Source organism: Carassius gibelio, chromosome B18 (assembly GCF_023724105.1).
Source record: "Carassius gibelio isolate Cgi1373 ecotype wild population from Czech Republic chromosome B18, carGib1.2-hapl.c, whole genome shotgun sequence".
NCBI classification, from domain to species: Eukaryota; Metazoa; Chordata; class Actinopteri; order Cypriniformes; family Cyprinidae; genus Carassius; species Carassius gibelio.
Genome location: NC_068413.1, coordinates 26,835,660 through 26,849,943, shown reverse-complemented (window position 1 = coordinate 26,849,943; position 14,284 = coordinate 26,835,660).

Here is a 14,284-nt window from a genome sequence, read left to right as displayed (position 1 = left end):
TGCTCAAAAGCTTTTCTCACTATTAGAGAAAGCTGTTTCATTCAATATTCAGTGCAAATCTTGCCAAACTGAAACAAGCTTATGCCTTATGAAGTACAATGTTTTCTGCAATGCTGTAAGACAGTTTTTAATGTGTAAGAAGTTATATGCACAAAAACTAATGTTAGGACTGCAATGATCAAGATTGTCAGTTTACAGCTTTCTGAGTCCAGTAATGTTGAAATAGTGTTTCTGTTCAAATGAAGTGAAATCAAGCCCAAATCTGCTCAAAAGCTTTTCTCTCTATTAGAGAAAGCTGTTTCATTCAATATTCAGTGCAAATCTTGCCAAACTGAAACAAGCTTATGCCTTATGAAGTACAATGTTTTCTGCAATGCTGTAAGACAGTTTTTAATGTGTTAGAAGTTATATGCACAAAAACTTATGTTAGGACTTCAATGATCAAGATTGTCAGTTTACAGCTTTCTGAGTCCAGTAATGCTGAAATAGTGTTTCTGTTGAAATGAAGTGAAATCAAGCCCAAATCTGCTCAAAAGCTTTTCTCTCTATTAGATAAAGCTGTTTCATTCAGTATTCAGTGCAAATCTTGCCAAACTGAAACAAGCTTATGTCTTATGAAGTACAATGTTTTCTGCAATGCTGTAAGACAGTTTTTAATGTGTTAGAAGTTATATGCACAAAAACTAATGTTAGGACTTCAATGATCAAGATTGTCAGTTTACAGCTTTCTGAGTCCAGTAATGCTGAAATAGTGTTTCTGTTCAAATGAAGTGAAATCAAGCCCAAATCTGCTCAAAAGCTTTTCTCTCTATTAGATAAAGCTGTTTCATTCAGTATTCAGTGCAAATCTTGCCAAACTGAAACAAGCTTATGCCTTATGAAGTACAATGTTTTCTGCAATGCTGTAAGACAGCTTTTAATGTGTTAGAAGTTATATGCACAAAAACTTATGTTAGGACTTCAATGATCAAGATTGTCAGTTTACAGCTTTCTGAGTCCAGTAATGCTGAAATAGTGTTTCTGTTGAAATGAAGTGAAATCAAGCCCAAATCTGCTCAAAAGCTTTTCTCTCTATTAGATAAAGCTGTTTCATTCAGTATTCAGTGCAAATCTTGCCAAACTGAAACAAGCTTATGCCTTATGAAGTACAATGTTTTCTGCAATGCTGTAAGACAGTTTTTAATGTGTTAGAAGTTATATGCACAAAATCTAATGTTAGGACTTCAATGATCAAGATTGTCAGTTTACAGCTTTCTGAGTCAAGTAATGCTGAAATAGTGTTTCTGTTCAAATGAAGTGAAATCAAGCCCAAATCTGCTCAAAAGCTTTTCTCTCTATTAGAGAAAGCTGTTTCATTCAGTATTCAGTGCAAATCTTGCCAAACTGAAACTTGCTTATGTCTTCTGAAATAAAATGTTTTCTGCAATGCTGTAAGACAGTTTTTAATGTGTTAGAAGTTATATACACAAAAACTAATGTTAGGACTGCAATGATCAAGATTGTCAGTTTACAGCTTTCTGAGTCCAGTAATGTTGAAATAGTGTTTCTGTTCAAATGAAGTGAAATCAAGCCCAAATCTGCTCAAAAGCTTTTCTCACTATTAGAGAAAGCTGTTTCATTCAATATTCAGTGCAAATCTTGCCAAACTGAAACAAGCTTATGCCTTATGAAGTACAATGTTTTCTGCAATGCTGTAAGACAGTTTTTAATGTGTAAGAAGTTATATGCACAAAAACTAATGTTAGGACTGCAATGATCAAGATTGTCAGTTTACAGCTTTCTGAGTCCAGTAATGTTGAAATAGTGTTTCTGTTCAAATGAAGTGAAATCAAGCCCAAATCTGCTCAAAAGCTTTTCTCTCTATTAGAGAAAGCTGTTTCATTCAATATTCAGTGCAAATCTTGCCAAACTGAAACAAGCTTATGCCTTATGAAGTACAATGTTTTCTGCAATGCTGTAAGACAGTTTTTAATGTGTTAGAAGTTATATGCACAAAAACTTATGTTAGGACTTCAATGATCAAGATTGTCAGTTTACAGCTTTCTGAGTCCAGTAATGCTGAAATAGTGTTTCTGTTGAAATGAAGTGAAATCAAGCCCAAATCTGCTCAAAAGCTTTTCTCTCTATTAGATAAAGCTGTTTCATTCAGTATTCAGTGCAAATCTTGCCAAACTGAAACAAGCTTATGCCTTATGAAGTACAATGTTTTCTGCAATGCTGTAAGACAGTTTTTAATGTGTTAGAAGTTATATGCACAAAAACTAATGTTAGGACTGCAATGATCAAGATTGTCAGTTTACAGCTTTCTGAGTCCAGTAATGTTGAAATAGTGTTTCTGTTCAAATGAAGTGAAATCAAGCCCAAATCTGCTCAAAAGCTTTTCTCTCTATTAGAGAAAGCTGTTTCATTCAATATTCAGTGCAAATCTTGCCAAACTGAAACAAGCTTATGCCTTATGAAGTACAATGTTTTCTGCAATGCTGTAAGACAGTTTTTAATGTGTTAGAAGTTATATGCACAAAAACTAATGTTAGGACTTCAATGATCAAGATTTTCAGTTTACAGCTTTCTGAGTCCAGTAATGCTGAAATAGTGTTTCTGTTGAAATGAAGTGAAATCAAGCCCAAATCTGCTCAAAAGCTTTTCTCTCTATTAGATCAAGCTGTTTCATTCAGTATTCAGTGCAAATCTTGCCAAACTGAAACAAGCTTATGCCTTATGAAGTACAATGTTTTCTGCAATGCTGTAAGACAGTTTTTAATGTGTTAGAAGTTATATGCACAAAAACTAATGTTAGGACTTCAATGATCAAGATTGTCAGTTTACAGCTTTCTGAGTCCAGTAATGTTGAAATAGTGTTTCTGTTCAAATGAAGTGAAATCAAGCCCAAATCTGCTCAAAAGCTTTTCTCTCTATTAGAGAAAGCTGTTTCATTCAATATTCAGTGCAAATCTTGCCAAACTGAAACAAGCTTATGCCTTATGAAGTACAATGTTTTCTGCAATGCTGTAAGACAGTTTTTAATGTGTTAGAAGTTATATGCACAAAAACTTATGTTAGGACTTCAATGATCAAGATTGTCAGTTTACAGCTTTCTGAGTCCAGTAATGCTGAAATAGTGTTTCTGTTGAAATGAAGTGAAATCAAGCCCAAATCTGCTCAAAAGCTTTTCTCTCTATTAGAGAAAGCTGTTTCATTCAATATTCAGTGCAAATCTTGCCAAACTGAAACAAGCTTATGCCTTATGAAGTACAATGTTTTCTGCAATGCTGTAAGACAGTTTTTAATGTGTTAGAAGTTATATGCACAAAAACTAATGTTAGGACTTCAATGATCAAGATTTTCAGTTTACAGCTTTCTGAGTCCAGTAATGCTGAAATAGTGTTTCTGTTGAAATGAAGTAAAATCAAGCCCAAATCTGCTCAAAAGCTTTTCTCTCTATTAGATCAAGCTGTTTCATTCAGTATTCAGTGCAAATCTTGCCAAACTGAAACAAGCTTATGCCTTATGAAGTACAATGTTTTCTGCAATGCTGTAAGACAGTTTTTAATGTGTTAGAAGTTATATGCACAAAAACTAATGTTAGGACTTCAATGATCAAGATTGTCAGTTTACAGCTTTCTGAGTCCAGTAATGTTGAAATAGTGTTTCTGTTCAAATGAAGTGAAATCAAGCCCAAATCTGCTCAAAAGCTTTTCTCTCTATTAGAGAAAGCTGTTTCATTCAATATTCAGTGCAAATCTTGCCAAACTGAAACAAGCTTATGCCTTATGAAGTACAATGTTTTCTGCAATGCTGTAAGACAGTTTTTAATGTGTTAGAAGTTATATGCACAAAAACTTATGTTAGGACTTCAATGATCAAGATTGTCAGTTTACAGCTTTCTGAGTCCAGTAATGCTGAAATAGTGTTTCTGTTGAAATGAAGTGAAATCAAGCCCAAATCTGCTCAAAAGCTTTTCTCTCTATTAGATAAAGCTGTTTCATTCAGTATTCAGTGCAAATCTTGCCAAACTGAAACAAGCTTATGTCTTATGAAGTACAATGTTTTCTGCAATGCTGTAAGACAGTTTTTAATGTGTTAGAAGTTATATGCACAAAAACTAATGTTAGGACTTCAATGATCAAGATTGTCAGTTTACAGCTTTCTGAGTCCAGTAATGCTGAAATAGTGTTTCTGTTGAAATGAAGTGAAATCAAGCCCAAATCTGCTCAAAAGCTTTTGTCTCTATTAGATAAAGCTGTTTCATTCAGTATTCAGTGCAAATCTTGCCAAACTGAAACAAGCTTATGTCTTATGAAGTACAATGTTTTCTGGAATGCTGTAAGACAGCTTTTAATGTGTTAGAAGTTATATGCACAAAAACTTATGTTAGGACTTCAATTATCAAGATTGTCAGTTTACAGCTTTCTGAGTCCAGTAATGCTGAAATAGTGTTTCTGTTGAAATGAAGTGAAATCAAGCCCAAATCTGCTCAAAAGCTTTTCTCTCTATTAGATAAAGCTGTTTCATTCAGTATTCAGTGCAAATCTTGCCAAACTGAAACAAGCTTATGCCTTATGAAGTACAATGTTTTCTGCAATGCTGTAAGACAGTTTTTAATGTGTTAGAAGTTATATGCACAAAAACTAATGTTAGGACTTCAATGATCAAGATTGTCAGTTTACAGCTTTCTGAGTCCAGTAATGCTGAAATAGTGTTTCTGTTCAAATGAAGTGAAATCAAGCCCAAATCTGCTCAAAAGCTTTTCTCTCTATTAGAGAAAGCTGTTTCATTCAGTATTCAGTGCAAATCTTGCCAAACTGAAACATGCTTATGTCTTATGAAATAAAATGTTTTCTGCAATGCTGTAAGACAGTTTTTAATGTGTTAGAAGTTATATACACAAAAACTAATGTTAGGACTTCAATGATCAAGATTGTCAGTTTACAGCTTTCTGAGTCCAGTAATGCTGAAATAGTGTTTCTGTTGAAATGAAGTGAAATCAAGCCCAAATCTGCTCAAAAGCTTTTCTCTCTATTAGATAAAGCTGTTTCATTCAGTATTCAGTGCAAATCTTGCCAAACTGAAACAAGCTTATGCCTTATGAAGTACAATGTTTTCTGCAATGCTGTAAGACAGTTTTTAATGTGTTAGAAGTTATATGCACAAAAACTTATGTTAGGACTTCAATGATCAAGATTGTCAGTTTACAGCTTTCTGAGTCCAGTAATGCTGAAATACTGTTTCTGTTGAAATGAAGTGAAATCAAGCCCAAATCTGCTCAAAAGCTTTTCTCTCTATTAGATAAAGCTGTTTCATTCAGTATTCAGTGCAAATCTTGCCAAACTGAAACAAGCTTATGTCTTATGAAGTACAATGTTTTCTGCAATGCTGTAAGACAGTTTTTAATGTGTTAGAAGTTATATGCACAAAAACTAATGTTAGGACTTCAATGATCAAGATTGTCAGTTTACAGCTTTCTGAGTCCAGTAATGCTGAAATAGTGTTTCTGTTCAAATGAAGTGAAATCAAGCCCAAATCTGCTCAAAAGCTTTTCTCTCTATTAGATAAAGCTGTTTCATTCAGTATTCAGTGCAAATCTTGCCAAACTGAAACAAGCTTATGCCTTATGAAGTACAATGTTTTCTGCAATGCTGTAAGACAGCTTTTAATGTGTTAGAAGTTATATGCACAAAAACTTATGTTAGGACTTCAATGATCAAGATTGTCAGTTTACAGCTTTCTGAGTCCAGTAATGCTGAAATAGTGTTTCTGTTGAAATGAAGTGAAATCAAGCCCAAATCTGCTCAAAAGCTTTTCTCTCTATTAGATAAAGCTGTTTCATTCAGTATTCAGTGCAAATCTTGCCAAACTGAAACAAGCTTATGCCTTATGAAGTACAATGTTTTCTGCAATGCTGTAAGACAGTTTTTAATGTGTTAGAAGTTATATGCACAAAATCTAATGTTAGGACTTCAATGATCAAGATTGTCAGTTTACAGCTTTCTGAGTCAAGTAATGCTGAAATAGTGTTTCTGTTCAAATGAAGTGAAATCAAGCCCAAATCTGCTCAAAAGCTTTTCTCTCTATTAGAGAAAGCTGTTTCATTCAGTATTCAGTGCAAATCTTGCCAAACTGAAACATGCTTATGTCTTATGAAATAAAATGTTTTCTGCAATGCTGTAAGACAGTTTTTAATGTGTTAGAAGTTATATACACAAAAACTAATGTTAGGACTGCAATGATCAAGATTGTCAGTTTACAGCTTTCTGTGTCCAGTAATGTTGAAATAGTGTTTCTGTTCAAATGAAGTGAAATCAAGCCCAAATCTGCTCAAAAGCTTTTCTCTCTATTAGAGAAAGCTGTTTCATTCAATATTCAGTGCAAATCTTGCCAAACTGAAACAAGCTTATGCCTTATGAAGTACAATGTTTTCTGCAATGCTGTAAGACAGTTTTTAATGTGTTAGAAGTTATATGCACAAAAACTAATGTTAGGACTGCAATGATCAAGATTGTCAGTTTACAGCTTTCTGAGTCCAGTAATGTTGAAATAGTGTTTCTGTTGAAATGAAGTGAAATCAAGCCCAAATCTGCTCAAAAGCTTTTCTCTCTATTAGAGAAAGCTGTTTCATTCAGTATTCAGTGCAAATCTTGCCAAACTGAAACTTGCTTATGTCTTCTGAAATAAAATGTTTTCTGCAATGCTGTAAGACAGTTTTTAATGTGTTAGAAGTTATATACACAAAAACTAATGTTAGGACTGCAATGATCAAGATTGTCAGTTTACAGCTTTCTGAGTCCAGTAATGTTGAAATAGTGTTTCTGTTCAAATGAAGTGAAATCAAGCCCAAATCTGCTCAAAAGCTTTTCTCACTATTAGAGAAAGCTGTTTCATTCAATATTCAGTGCAAATCTTGCCAAACTGAAACAAGCTTATGCCTTATGAAGTACAATGTTTTCTGCAATGCTGTAAGACAGTTTTTAATGTGTAAGAAGTTATATGCACAAAAACTAATGTTAGGACTGCAATGATCAAGATTGTCAGTTTACAGCTTTCTGAGTCCAGTAATGTTGAAATAGTGTTTCTGTTCAAATGAAGTGAAATCAAGCCCAAATCTGCTCAAAAGCTTTTCTCTCTATTAGAGAAAGCTGTTTCATTCAATATTCAGTGCAAATCTTGCCAAACTGAAACAAGCTTATGCCTTATGAAGTACAATGTTTTCTGCAATGCTGTAAGACAGTTTTTAATGTGTTAGAAGTTATATGCACAAAAACTTATGTTAGGACTTCAATGATCAAGATTGTCAGTTTACAGCTTTCTGAGTCCAGTAATGCTGAAATAGTGTTTCTGTTGAAATGAAGTGAAATCAAGCCCAAATCTGCTCAAAAGCTTTTCTCTCTATTAGAGAAAGCTGTTTCATTCAGTATTCAGTGCAAATCTTGCCAAACTGAAACATGCTTATGTCTTATGAAATAAAATGTTTTCTGCAATGCTGTAAGACAGTTTTTAATGTGTTAGAAGTTATATACACAAAAACTAATGTTAGGACTTCAATGATCAAGATTGTCAGTTTACAGCTTTCTGAGTCCAGTAATGCTGAAATAGTGTTTCTGTTGAAATGAAGTGAAATCAAGCCCAAATCTGCTCAAAAGCTTTTCTCTCTATTAGATAAAGCTGTTTCATTCAGTATTCAGTGCAAATCTTGCCAAACTGAAACAAGCTTATGCCTTATGAAGTACAATGTTTTCTGCAATGCTGTAAGACAGTTTTTAATGTGTTAGAAGTTATATGCACAAAAACTTATGTTAGGACTTCAATGATCAAGATTGTCAGTTTACAGCTTTCTGAGTCCAGTAATGCTGAAATACTGTTTCTGTTGAAATGAAGTGAAATCAAGCCCAAATCTGCTCAAAAGCTTTTCTCTCTATTAGATAAAGCTGTTTCATTCAGTATTCAGTGCAAATCTTGCCAAACTGAAACAAGCTTATGTCTTATGAAGTACAATGTTTTCTGCAATGCTGTAAGACAGTTTTTAATGTGTTAGAAGTTATATGCACAAAAACTAATGTTAGGACTTCAATGATCAAGATTGTCAGTTTACAGCTTTCTGAGTCCAGTAATGCTGAAATAGTGTTTCTGTTCAAATGAAGTGAAATCAAGCCCAAATCTGCTCAAAAGCTTTTCTCTCTATTAGATAAAGCTGTTTCATTCAGTATTCAGTGCAAATCTTGCCAAACTGAAACAAGCTTATGCCTTATGAAGTACAATGTTTTCTGCAATGCTGTAAGACAGCTTTTAATGTGTTAGAAGTTATATGCACAAAAACTTATGTTAGGACTTCAATGATCAAGATTGTCAGTTTACAGCTTTCTGAGTCCAGTAATGCTGAAATAGTGTTTCTGTTGAAATGAAGTGAAATCAAGCCCAAATCTGCTCAAAAGCTTTTCTCTCTATTAGATAAAGCTGTTTCATTCAGTATTCAGTGCAAATCTTGCCAAACTGAAACAAGCTTATGCCTTATGAAGTACAATGTTTTCTGCAATGCTGTAAGACAGTTTTTAATGTGTTAGAAGTTATATGCACAAAAACTAATGTTAGGACTTCAATGATCAAGATTGTCAGTTTACAGCTTTCTGAGTCCAGTAATGCTGAAATAGTGTTTCTGTTGAAATGAAGTGAAATCAAGCCCAAATCTGCTCAAAAGCTTTTGTCTCTATTAGATAAAGCTGTTTCATTCAGTATTCAGTGCAAATCTTGCCAAACTGAAACAAGCTTATGTCTTATGAAGTACAATGTTTTCTGGAATGCTGTAAGACAGCTTTTAATGTGTTAGAAGTTATATGCACAAAAACTTATGTTAGGACTTCAATTATCAAGATTGTCAGTTTACAGCTTTCTGAGTCCAGTAATGCTGAAATAGTGTTTCTGTTGAAATGAAGTGAAATCAAGCCCAAATCTGCTCAAAAGCTTTTCTCTCTATTAGATAAAGCTGTTTCATTCAGTATTCAGTGCAAATCTTGCCAAACTGAAACAAGCTTATGCCTTATGAAGTACAATGTTTTCTGCAATGCTGTAAGACAGTTTTTAATGTGTTAGAAGTTATATGCACAAAAACTAATGTTAGGACTTCAATGATCAAGATTGTCAGTTTACAGCTTTCTGAGTCCAGTAATGCTGAAATAGTGTTTCTGTTCAAATGAAGTGAAATCAAGCCCAAATCTGCTCAAAAGCTTTTCTCTCTATTAGAGAAAGCTGTTTCATTCAGTATTCAGTGCAAATCTTGCCAAACTGAAACATGCTTATGTCTTATGAAATAAAATGTTTTCTGCAATGCTGTAAGACAGTTTTTAATGTGTTAGAAGTTATATACACAAAAACTAATGTTAGGACTTCAATGATCAAGATTGTCAGTTTACAGCTTTCTGAGTCCAGTAATGCTGAAATAGTGTTTCTGTTGAAATGAAGTGAAATCAAGCCCAAATCTGCTCAAAAGCTTTTCTCTCTATTAGATAAAGCTGTTTCATTCAGTATTCAGTGCAAATCTTGCCAAACTGAAACAAGCTTATGCCTTATGAAGTACAATGTTTTCTGCAATGCTGTAAGACAGTTTTTAATGTGTTAGAAGTTATATGCACAAAAACTTATGTTAGGACTTCAATGATCAAGATTGTCAGTTTACAGCTTTCTGAGTCCAGTAATGCTGAAATACTGTTTCTGTTGAAATGAAGTGAAATCAAGCCCAAATCTGCTCAAAAGCTTTTCTCTCTATTAGATAAAGCTGTTTCATTCAGTATTCAGTGCAAATCTTGCCAAACTGAAACAAGCTTATGTCTTATGAAGTACAATGTTTTCTGCAATGCTGTAAGACAGTTTTTAATGTGTTAGAAGTTATATGCACAAAAACTAATGTTAGGACTTCAATGATCAAGATTGTCAGTTTACAGCTTTCTGAGTCCAGTAATGCTGAAATAGTGTTTCTGTTCAAATGAAGTGAAATCAAGCCCAAATCTGCTCAAAAGCTTTTCTCTCTATTAGATAAAGCTGTTTCATTCAGTATTCAGTGCAAATCTTGCCAAACTGAAACAAGCTTATGCCTTATGAAGTACAATGTTTTCTGCAATGCTGTAAGACAGCTTTTAATGTGTTAGAAGTTATATGCACAAAAACTTATGTTAGGACTTCAATGATCAAGATTGTCAGTTTACAGCTTTCTGAGTCCAGTAATGCTGAAATAGTGTTTCTGTTGAAATGAAGTGAAATCAAGCCCAAATCTGCTCAAAAGCTTTTCTCTCTATTAGATAAAGCTGTTTCATTCAGTATTCAGTGCAAATCTTGCCAAACTGAAACAAGCTTATGCCTTATGAAGTACAATGTTTTCTGCAATGCTGTAAGACAGTTTTTAATGTGTTAGAAGTTATATGCACAAAATCTAATGTTAGGACTTCAATGATCAAGATTGTCAGTTTACAGCTTTCTGAGTCAAGTAATGCTGAAATAGTGTTTCTGTTCAAATGAAGTGAAATCAAGCCCAAATCTGCTCAAAAGCTTTTCTCTCTATTAGAGAAAGCTGTTTCATTCAGTATTCAGTGCAAATCTTGCCAAACTGAAACATGCTTATGTCTTATGAAATAAAATGTTTTCTGCAATGCTGTAAGACAGTTTTTAATGTGTTAGAAGTTATATACACAAAAACTAATGTTAGGACTGCAATGATCAAGATTGTCAGTTTACAGCTTTCTGTGTCCAGTAATGTTGAAATAGTGTTTCTGTTCAAATGAAGTGAAATCAAGCCCAAATCTGCTCAAAAGCTTTTCTCTCTATTAGAGAAAGCTGTTTCATTCAATATTCAGTGCAAATCTTGCCAAACTGAAACAAGCTTATGCCTTATGAAGTACAATGTTTTCTGCAATGCTGTAAGACAGTTTTTAATGTGTTAGAAGTTATATGCACAAAAACTAATGTTAGGACTGCAATGATCAAGATTGTCAGTTTACAGCTTTCTGAGTCCAGTAATGTTGAAATAGTGTTTCTGTTGAAATGAAGTGAAATCAAGCCCAAATCTGCTCAAAAGCTTTTCTCTCTATTAGAGAAAGCTGTTTCATTCAGTATTCAGTGCAAATCTTGCCAAACTGAAACTTGCTTATGTCTTCTGAAATAAAATGTTTTCTGCAATGCTGTAAGACAGTTTTTAATGTGTTAGAAGTTATATACACAAAAACTAATGTTAGGACTGCAATGATCAAGATTGTCAGTTTACAGCTTTCTGAGTCCAGTAATGTTGAAATAGTGTTTCTGTTCAAATGAAGTGAAATCAAGCCCAAATCTGCTCAAAAGCTTTTCTCACTATTAGAGAAAGCTGTTTCATTCAATATTCAGTGCAAATCTTGCCAAACTGAAACAAGCTTATGCCTTATGAAGTACAATGTTTTCTGCAATGCTGTAAGACAGTTTTTAATGTGTAAGAAGTTATATGCACAAAAACTAATGTTAGGACTGCAATGATCAAGATTGTCAGTTTACAGCTTTCTGAGTCCAGTAATGTTGAAATAGTGTTTCTGTTCAAATGAAGTGAAATCAAGCCCAAATCTGCTCAAAAGCTTTTCTCTCTATTAGAGAAAGCTGTTTCATTCAATATTCAGTGCAAATCTTGCCAAACTGAAACAAGCTTATGCCTTATGAAGTACAATGTTTTCTGCAATGCTGTAAGACAGTTTTTAATGTGTTAGAAGTTATATGCACAAAAACTTATGTTAGGACTTCAATGATCAAGATTGTCAGTTTACAGCTTTCTGAGTCCAGTAATGCTGAAATAGTGTTTCTGTTGAAATGAAGTGAAATCAAGCCCAAATCTGCTCAAAAGCTTTTCTCTCTATTAGAGAAAGCTGTTTCATTCAGTATTCAGTGCAAATCTTGCCAAACTGAAACATGCTTATGTCTTATGAAATAAAATGTTTTCTGCAATGCTGTAAGACAGTTTTTAATGTGTTAGAAGTTATATACACAAAAACTAATGTTAGGACTTCAATGATCAAGATTGTCAGTTTACAGCTTTCTGAGTCCAGTAATGCTGAAATAGTGTTTCTGTTGAAATGAAGTGAAATCAAGCCCAAATCTGCTCAAAAGCTTTTCTCTCTATTAGATAAAGCTGTTTCATTCAGTATTCAGTGCAAATCTTGCCAAACTGAAACAAGCTTATGCCTTATGAAGTACAATGTTTTCTGCAATGCTGTAAGACAGTTTTTAATGTGTTAGAAGTTATATGCACAAAAACTTATGTTAGGACTTCAATGATCAAGATTGTCAGTTTACAGCTTTCTGAGTCCAGTAATGCTGAAATACTGTTTCTGTTGAAATGAAGTGAAATCAAGCCCAAATCTGCTCAAAAGCTTTTCTCTCTATTAGATAAAGCTGTTTCATTCAGTATTCAGTGCAAATCTTGCCAAACTGAAACAAGCTTATGTCTTATGAAGTACAATGTTTTCTGCAATGCTGTAAGACAGTTTTTAATGTGTTAGAAGTTATATGCACAAAAACTAATGTTAGGACTTCAATGATCAAGATTGTCAGTTTACAGCTTTCTGAGTCCAGTAATGCTGAAATAGTGTTTCTGTTCAAATGAAGTGAAATCAAGCCCAAATCTGCTCAAAAGCTTTTCTCTCTATTAGATAAAGCTGTTTCATTCAGTATTCAGTGCAAATCTTGCCAAACTGAAACAAGCTTATGCCTTATGAAGTACAATGTTTTCTGCAATGCTGTAAGACAGCTTTTAATGTGTTAGAAGTTATATGCACAAAAACTTATGTTAGGACTTCAATGATCAAGATTGTCAGTTTACAGCTTTCTGAGTCCAGTAATGCTGAAATAGTGTTTCTGTTGAAATGAAGTGAAATCAAGCCCAAATCTGCTCAAAAGCTTTTCTCTCTATTAGATAAAGCTGTTTCATTCAGTATTCAGTGCAAATCTTGCCAAACTGAAACAAGCTTATGCCTTATGAAGTACAATGTTTTCTGCAATGCTGTAAGACAGTTTTTAATGTGTTAGAAGTTATATGCACAAAATCTAATGTTAGGACTTCAATGATCAAGATTGTCAGTTTACAGCTTTCTGAGTCAAGTAATGCTGAAATAGTGTTTCTGTTCAAATGAAGTGAAATCAAGCCCAAATCTGCTCAAAAGCTTTTCTCTCTATTAGAGAAAGCTGTTTCATTCAGTATTCAGTGCAAATCTTGCCAAACTGAAACATGCTTATGTCTTATGAAATAAAATGTTTTCTGCAATGCTGTAAGACAGTTTTTAATGTGTTAGAAGTTATATACACAAAAACTAATGTTAGGACTGCAATGATCAAGATTGTCAGTTTACAGCTTTCTGTGTCCAGTAATGTTGAAATAGTGTTTCTGTTCAAATGAAGTGAAATCAAGCCCAAATCTGCTCAAAAGCTTTTCTCTCTATTAGAGAAAGCTGTTTCATTCAATATTCAGTGCAAATCTTGCCAAACTGAAACAAGCTTATGCCTTATGAAGTACAATGTTTTCTGCAATGCTGTAAGACAGTTTTTAATGTGTTAGAAGTTATATGCACAAAAACTTATGTTAGGACTTCAATGATCAAGATTGTCAGTTTACAGCTTTCTGAGTCCAGTAATGCTGAAATAGTGTTTCTGTTGAAATGAAGTGAAATCAAGCCCAAATCTGCTCAAAAGCTTTTCTCTCTATTAGATAAAGCTGTTTCATTCAGTATTCAGTGCAAATCTTGCCAAACTGAAACAAGCTTATGCCTTATGAAGTACAATGTTTTCTGCAATGCTGTAAGACAGTTTTTAATGTGTTAGAAGTTATATGCACAAAAACTAATGTTAGGACTGCAATGATCAAGATTGTCAGTTTACAGCTTTCTGAGTCCAGTAATGTTGAAATAGTGTTTCTGTTCAAATGAAGTGAAATCAAGCCCAAATCTGCTCAAAAGCTTTTCTCTCTATTAGAGAAAGCTGTTTCATTCAATATTCAGTGCAAATCTTGCCAAACTGAAACAAGCTTATGCCTTATGAAGTACAATGTTTTCTGCAATGCTGTAAGACAGTTTTTAATGTGTTAGAAGTTATATGCACAAAAACTAATGTTAGGACTTCAATGATCAAGATTTTCAGTTTACAGCTTTCTGAGTCCAGTAATGCTGAAATAGTGTTTCTGTTGAAATGAAGTGAAATCAAGCCCAAATCTGCTCAAAAGCTTTTCTCTCTATTAGATCAAGCTGTTTCATTCAGTATTCAGTGCAAATCTTGCCAAACTGAAACAAGCTTA